This window comes from Rissa tridactyla, chromosome Z, assembly GCF_028500815.1.
Source record: "Rissa tridactyla isolate bRisTri1 chromosome Z, bRisTri1.patW.cur.20221130, whole genome shotgun sequence".
Taxonomy (NCBI): domain Eukaryota; kingdom Metazoa; phylum Chordata; class Aves; order Charadriiformes; family Laridae; genus Rissa; species Rissa tridactyla.
The window spans coordinates 75,132,851-75,141,132 of record NC_071497.1 but is presented as its reverse complement, the minus strand read 5'-3'; positions in this window follow the sequence as shown (position 1 = coordinate 75,141,132).

The window sequence follows — 8,282 nt, the reverse complement described above, 5'->3', positions numbered from 1 at the left end:
ATGATTTACTTCACTGTGAAGCGGGGCTTACCTCAGTGTTGTCAGCAGGAAAAGTGAATGACAAACCGAGTGCAAATGTCTGTTGGGACCACAGGCCAAGCAAAGAGTAAATTTATTTAACACCTGAAGCAGGAGATCGCATGCTATTGACAAATGAACGTCACGAGCATGACATAAGTACATTTAACAATACAGCTGGTTAAAGCAAGAAGTTGTAGAAATCTCAACCTAACAGATGTGCCAGGCTCTGAAAATTAAAGATGTAGTGGACGAATCCTAGTGTTACTGTTACAGCATCATAACAAGGTACTGCTGGGCAGACTTTTTCTTGAAGGAGGATTAGATTATTAGCATGTGCATGTTTTGAAGTTGACAGCAAGAATACAGGAGTTTTTTCTGGAAGAAGGCTGCTGACTCTGGTATGGCTTCACCGTCCAGTGGTTTCACCAGTCAAGCTTGTTTACATTCCTGCCTGTGTCTTCCATTCCCTCCCAGTGAAAGTTTGCCACTCCCAATTATGCGACTAAAAACAAGTGTTAGGTGGAGCTGTGGCCTGAATCCCTGTAAGGATCTAACTTAAAAACAAGTCTCAAAAAAAAGGTCATGTTTATCCTATCAGGAATCTATTGACAGGGCAGCTTCACTAATAGGTACCGTGTCATTACTGAACAAGCGCTGAGCTGGAGTACAAAATATGGAAACCCAATGGCCAGGAGCAAAAGGAGACAGGAATTTCTTAAGGCCAAACCAACTTCAAAACCATGCTGATTACAAACATGCTGCTTGAGTGCTAGAGTAGACAGTAATGCCAGAAAGCAACTGGAAGAAACAAACTATCTTGAGATTTTTTCGATCCAACATAATCAGAGTGACCTCCAAGAACAGGATTTTCACTTCCAGTAAGACTCCAGATGCTGAAATGTACAGAGTGGCGAGAGAAGGAGGAGCTCAGAGGTACGGGACAAGAGAACTGAGTGGACTAATGTGTGAGACTGTAAGTGGGAAGAGACTAGAGTCAATGATCCACTGACCGTAGAAATCATATCTAATACACAGTGGTCATGTAATATTGTCTCTTTCCGTTTCAGCTGCACCTAGTTTGCTTGTACTGATGTTCCGGTTACTAAAGAAATCCTTCACTAGCCATTGCAGACCAACTGGGATTTTCTTGTTGGTTTTAGGAATGAACTTTCCAACACTAGCAGCAAATTTTTCTAAGTAAAAAACACTTACTGATATGGCTCTTCCAGTCCATACAACAAACCCTTGCTTTGACAGTTTTTAATGCCCAATAGTTAGACATTGTTTAAATTATGAGTTTACAAAGTCAAAATTTGCCAACATGTCTTTTCCAATAAGCCTCTTTTTAAGCTTCTCCCTTGGGATGATTTAAGGTTGGTGTTTTAGGCTTTTCAGAAATACAAAGAATTACTGCTTTCAGTGGCATAGCGCCAACTATTAACACCTAGCTTATATAAAGTCAGATGCAGCCACTAAGTTAGTAATAAGATTTAACTCTGAGTTAAAAATTTAGCACTGCTTTTAATTTGTGTATATACAAAACCAATAAATTGTGTTTTGTTAGAGACAGAGTGACAGGCATTTTAGAAGACCAAAGGCAGACATGCAAAGGTGTTACTCACATTTGCTCATTTCAAAAAGATTTTCTTTATTTCAAGTATTTACAGATCCTCTCATTTTCTCTTCTCCTGCGGAGTTCAAATGATTGCTAGTTCTTGAAATCTTTATATTGTAATAGCATCTTCCTCCTTGTATCTAAATGATATTGTTTGGTAGCGAGAATCTGTACTGGTTATTTTAATATTACAATTATAGTACTGAAATCATAAGGGCAAAAGTATCAGTCAAGGTGCTGTTTGTAATGAAGATGTGCTTCCATTTCTACGCAGGGGTCCAGTTCAACCAGCCTTACCAGGAAGAATGTGCAGCTCAACAGACATTCATTGAGTAAAATGAGTCCCATGCAGCCCCCACCGAAAACTGTCATTGGTATTTTGGCAAAATGTAAAATGTTTAATGCAATGAATTTATATAAATTCAGTTTTGAAAAATCTTTATTTCACTTCCTAATGTAACAAATGCTTTACTATCTATTCCTTGTAAAGTATATAAATACTCATCAACTCATTAAAAAATACATAAAGCCAGATGGCGCAAAGAAAATGTTTCCATGGGGCTGTAATTTACAAGATAAATAATGATTAGAACAGTATGCTTGTTGTCTAATTAGAGAGTACTTGTGTTCATTCAGAAGTGTGTGTAGAACAAGTCTTGATTATTTTTGGTAGGTTTACACCCTCTCGTTATGACCAAAGACCCAGGCAAACAGAATCAAATAATGAGTGGTAATTTTAGAACAGTAAATGTGAGGCAAACAGAGCCATGGGGTCAGTAAGGGAGAACAATAAGGATTCCAGAATTAGTGGTTGTGTCAACTTAGCAAAGGGTGTGTGAGCAGCTGGGACAGGAGAAACTGAAGACAGATCTAGAAATATTTGGCAGCAGCCATCTCTGAGCCTCTATAAAGACTGCTGTAATGGAGATAAAGCTGCATTTTAAGTTACCTTGTTCCTGAGAAATCAGCCAAGGGCACTGCAATGTCTGTTCTACTCCTGGCAGAAGTTGCATATCCTGCTTGTGCCGGGTAGTTTGTACTTCTCGTGGCAGCCAGGAGGTTGTGATCACAGGGAAGGCCAGAAAATTTTAAAGTTTGGCACAGGTGATAATACCTTCCATAACACCTTCTATTCAGGGAGCAAAAAACACTGATAAACATTTGTGGATTAAACATGCAGACATCTCTGGGTAACGCTTCTCCCCAGTTCATTCAAGAGTCAAACCAGGATGCATGCAAGTCTAATTAGTTTGTTACATTTAAAGTTGGCTTTGAAAACGCAGAATAAAATCCTGTGCAAGTCAAGTCTTAGAGACCACTGTGTCTCACCATCTCGCTGTGAACTTCTTTGCACAGTTGTTGCCATCACGACCTGCTAGACACCAAACATGGATTTGATGATGACAGAGGGAGAAAATTCCAAAAGATGTTTTTTTGAAGGGGACGCACTTGCTCTCAACTGGGGGAGTTCAGAAGTGACACTGCTCGTTCAGCAGCAGAGCACTGTACCAGCACCGCCATTCTTCAGTTTTGACTAGTATTCCAGGTGCCTCGGTTGGCTGCAAGGCAGAAAGCTTGAGAATATTGTCCTGTGAACATTTTCTCATAGGGTTAAAACAAGGCAAATGTGGATTGATTTTCTTTGGATTAGTTCTGCATTGGATTTTAACAGTGTATCATAAAATATTATTGCTAGATCATTTCTATGTGGTGGCATTTAAGGAGATTTCACTGACCAACACTTTACAGTCCATGCAAAGGTTTTTCAACACATTTGATGTAAAAGAGCTGTTATTCAAACAGAAATCTCTTCAAGGAATTTTTGATTTAAATATACACTGCAGACCACATTCTTAGTTCAAAGTAAAGTAATAATTTGAATGGTTTGGACAAAGGCCATTTAGTACGTTACCTGCATAGTATAGATGGATGAGCATTCGAGCATTAAACACAACATTGTCTCTGAGGTTAGCCAGTTATTTAAAAACTTTTTTCTGTCCAGTGGAATAAGTACATTTTCATAAGTACTGATTGCATGGAGAAGTTCATTAATGATCTATAAATATAAAAGAACTCCCACTACATACTTACGTAGCACCAAACACAAGACTACCTGCACATGACCAAGTAAAGATGATGTACAATAACTAATGATGAGACACAGAGGGGTGTGATTCCAGAGTTTCTCCATTTTTTTAATACTAGTATTTGTAGCAATCACAGTGGACTCAAACAGAGCAGAAACCTGACTAGTAATCAGGAACTATCAGAAGACTCATGGTAAGACAGTAAATTTACAGTCAGCCTTGTACACCTATGGCATGCTCATGTTTCTGCCTTTTAGTGGATTTTTTTTCACCCTGAAAACTAGATTGAGGAGGAAGAGAGGGGTTTTTGGGGTTTCGCTGTTGAAGCCAAAAGAGCTAAAAAAGCACCAGAAATATGTGGTGTAGCTGGAAAGGTTATTTGACTTTCTTGTAGGGATTGTGGAATGGGGAAGGGGGACTTAATAGAGAAGTGCCTCACTGACTCCAGGGTGAACCAGCAGCTGAGTACATTTCTCTGCACGCCCAGACATGCAGCAGCACTAGGAGAGAGACAGTGAGCCTGACAAAAATAGCGTCAAAAACTTGGCGTGAGGAAGGTTCCCCCAAATACTTTTCTATACGTGGGAGGAAAATTAAACAAAGTGTAAAAAAATGCTTGCATCAGTTATTCAGTTATGTGAACTGCTGTCTTGCTGACGGCCACTTTTGCATTGTCATCTTATTTTTTTTAAAGATACTAAGTTGTTGAAAAAGTTAGCTTTGAACAGGGCAGAAGCAGCTTTCCTTTTCTCTTCAATCCATCTACCATTAAGCCGTAACTTCAAGCCAGGACATGGGTACCCATCTGCCTCAAAGCCTCACGCTTAGAGTAACGGCAATGTGTGGCAAGTGACCGTCAGATCGCTTTCCCATGCTGATGCAGGACTAGCTACAAAACATAGCCTACCTTTTGGGCCTCCCAAAAACCTGCCTCCCACAGCTACCGGAGACGGTCTTCTGCTCAGAGCCATAAGCTGTGTCTCTGAAGCCAGGATTAGACCATCAGGACTCCAATGACTTCCCCAGGGAGGAGAGAAAAAAAGGATTAGCAGCTAAAATTATCACCAGTCACAAATTAAGATAGTGAAGAAACCCAGGTGATGACTGGTAACAGAAATACCTCCCACAGCCTGAGAAGGTGGCCCTAAGGGGGTCCAGGAACCCCCAAACGACACTGATCCATCTGCACGGGAGGCCCTTGGCTGCAGCGGTGAATGAGAGAAGCTGCAGAGCATATCAGTATTTTCACACGTGTAAGTAGTTAGTCAAGATCTCCGCGTCTGGTTTATAAGTCATCTTTGGAAGAAAAAATAAATATCTTTCCGCTCTTGCTGAGATACAACAAATTACATCTGAGCTTTCCATATTTAGCACAGAATATGTCACACTGATGAGTCAGCCCTCTGTATCAAGGTGTCCTACTTTGGTATGTATGGTCTTTTCTCACTAAATGTTTTTCCTAATGTTTACTGAGGCACCAGCTTAATTCTCTTTGCCAAAGGATAAACCAATGATTTGATTTAACAGCTAGTTACTACATGGTTAAGTCCTTCAGAGAGAATATTAAAAAAAAAACAAAACAAAACAAAATCCTTAAAAAAACCCCCAAAACTTAAACTAGTCTCATTTTTACTCAAGCGTGAAAACACACCTGTGGCTGAAATCCAGTAAGGTGATCTCTCACTGCTTACAGTAGGAGAGCAGGACCAGGCACTACGCCAAAGCAAAGAAAGCACTCCCTGTCCTGGAAGCATGGTCCCACTCTGAAACACAGCTCTGTAAAAAACAAATTTAGGCCTTTCCCTCTTCTTTAAATCAAATGGGCTCTGTTTTCCTAGCTGCAAACTCAACTGGAGAACCAACTTGGCACTTCACCATCCGTCATAAACATCCTGTAGTCAAAACCAAAGCGCTACTTACATCTGCAGGGCCCCAGGACTGTAAATTGGCCTCAGATATGAATGTCATGTTTGAATGCATGTTTGCTAGCCATTGTTAATATAAGCTTAATACAAGGTGCTAAGTGTTTCTAAGATCCTGTTTTCTGACAGGAACTATTTCACAAGGCTGCACTGCTCTTAGCTATACTGCTGCAACAGAACTGAAAACTTAAGCAAATAATCTTTATGAAGGTGTACTCCAAGCAGACAGTAGCAGGGACTTAATTTTGCCATTAGCATGAGGAAATATGGGATGGAATATACAGGAGGACCAAAACTGTTTGAGAAAGAGGATGCCATTTTTACCACTTTCCATTAGCAAGAACATATTGGAAAGATACCATAGCACAGAAATTGTTTTGAAATTTGAAAATACATAGATAGATAAAACTACTTCAAAGTAGTCTTTTCTACTATGTCACTTCAGCACAGCTGACAAAAATCAAAAAACGGTCAAAATTCCTAATTCCGCTCCATTGGCCAATTTCCCTTCTGCAGGAAGAGATCTTTCTGGGCAGTTGGCCAGCTCAGAGTCCGATAGGTTACTCCAGTTAGGAATAAAGCATCTTTGATGCAGTTTGGTTTATTTACAAAAACATACAGCCCTGCTTCTTTGAGCACAGTATAAATCAAACAGCCGGAGGCAGTTTCTTTAAACACAGCTCTTTCAGCCAGCACCTGAGCCAAGAGCCCTTTTGCAGTGGTTCTACAACCAGTTCTCCGTAGAGCGATTTGTTGCATGCTCCTCACCGCCATCGAGCCTGTCTCAAAGTCTAATGGCTACAGCAGGGTTCCTGATGAGCTGTTGCATGGCTTTTGCCTGCCCCAACATGGGACAGCCTGCTTAGACTGCTGTAGCGCAGCTGTGAGGATTTGGAAATAGCCGAGCTGAGACTACTGGCTTATTAATGCAGTGTGTACCTTCTCCCTGCAGGCCCAGAGAGACATTCAGGAGACCTGGGAAATAGGAATCAGTGAGTGATTTTAACTGAGCAAGATCTTCCTGCAGCTGTAGCTGTCTGGATGGCAAACCAATAGTTAAGCAAATTGGACAAAAGCTAATACAAGATGCATGAAATACATTTTCTACACCTTTAAAACTCAGCCATACCTAAAGGGACTGAAAAATCATACCGTAAAAGCTTTCTAAAAATTCATGCAGCCAAACAGATGCTGTTAAAGGGTGCAACTATGTGTCTGTGGTGGGTTGACCTGGGCTGGCTGCCAGGTGCCCACCAAGCCATTCTGTCACTCACCCCCTCAACAGGGCAGGGGGAGAAAGTATGATGAAAGGCTCATGCGTTGAGATAGGGACAGGGAGATCACTCACCAATTACTGTCACAGGCAAAGCAGACTTGACTTGGGGAAAAATAATTTAGTTTATTGCCAATTAACATCACAGTAGGGTAATGAGAAATAAGAACGAATCTTAAAACACCTTCCTCCCCATCCCTCCCTCTACCTCAGGCTCAGCTTCACTCCTGATTTCTCTATGTCCTCCCCGCAAGTGGCTCAGGGAGACGGGGAATGGTGGTTTTGGTCAGTTCATCACATGTTGTCTCCACCGATCCTTCCTCCTCACACTCTTCCCCTGCTCCAGCATGGCATCCCACCCATGAGAGACAGTCCTCCACAAACTTCTCCAGCGTGGGTCCTTCCCATGGTCTTCAGTTTTTCATGAACTGCCCCAGTGTGGGTCCCTTCCATGGGGTGCAGTCCTTCAGGAACTGACTGCTCCAGTACGGGCTCTCCACAGATCCTGCCAGGAGCCTGCTCCAGCGCAGGCTTCCCACGGGGTCACAGCCTCCTTTGGAGCACATCCACCTGCTCCACTGTGGACCTCCATGGGCTGCAGGGGAACAGCCTGACGGACCCAATGCAGCATTTCTTTTCCCTCACTTGTCCATGGAAAGAAGGGCTAAACCTTGTTTCCCCACTTAAAAGAGTTCAGGCATATTAGAGAATTCCTCATGAGTCCTGTGATTAAATTTACCTTTTCAACTCTACCTCATTACACTCAGATATTATTTAACTAACTGAATGTAACTTTCAAAAGATTTCTTGGCAGGGGAACAGCCGTATATGATGCTCCTCTGAGATATGCAAAGATGTAAGTCAGCTTTTCCTTCTGCGTGCGGACTGCAGGTCAGTTTGCCTTGTGGGTGTGGAGCTGGTAGGCAGCACGCTGTATATTAACAACTGAGAGGGAAAACGTTTGAAAAGGGGAAGGATGTCTACCAGCCTAGACAGAATATTAATGTCAGCAGACAGCACCAGGCTATTATTACTTTAATAAGATCCAAAGATTACGAAAAAACGTTTATGTTTGATCATTTCCTGCTGCCTAAGTGAGTCTGGGTCCCCGATAATTGTATTTGAGCTGTTCCAGCGTCCATTATTACCTGCAGAACTCCAGAGGCTTTGCATATTCATGCAGCCTCTACTTAACACCAAGACATTAAGTAATGGTTTTACTATTACTGTATTTCATTTCAGTAAATAGCCCTTTTTATCATAATTTCTGCCAGATAGCTATTCAGCTGCAATTTGAATGATAAAAAGGGCCACTGCCTTGGGAATGACACTAGGTGGATAAATACCCCCAGAAAATTAGGATG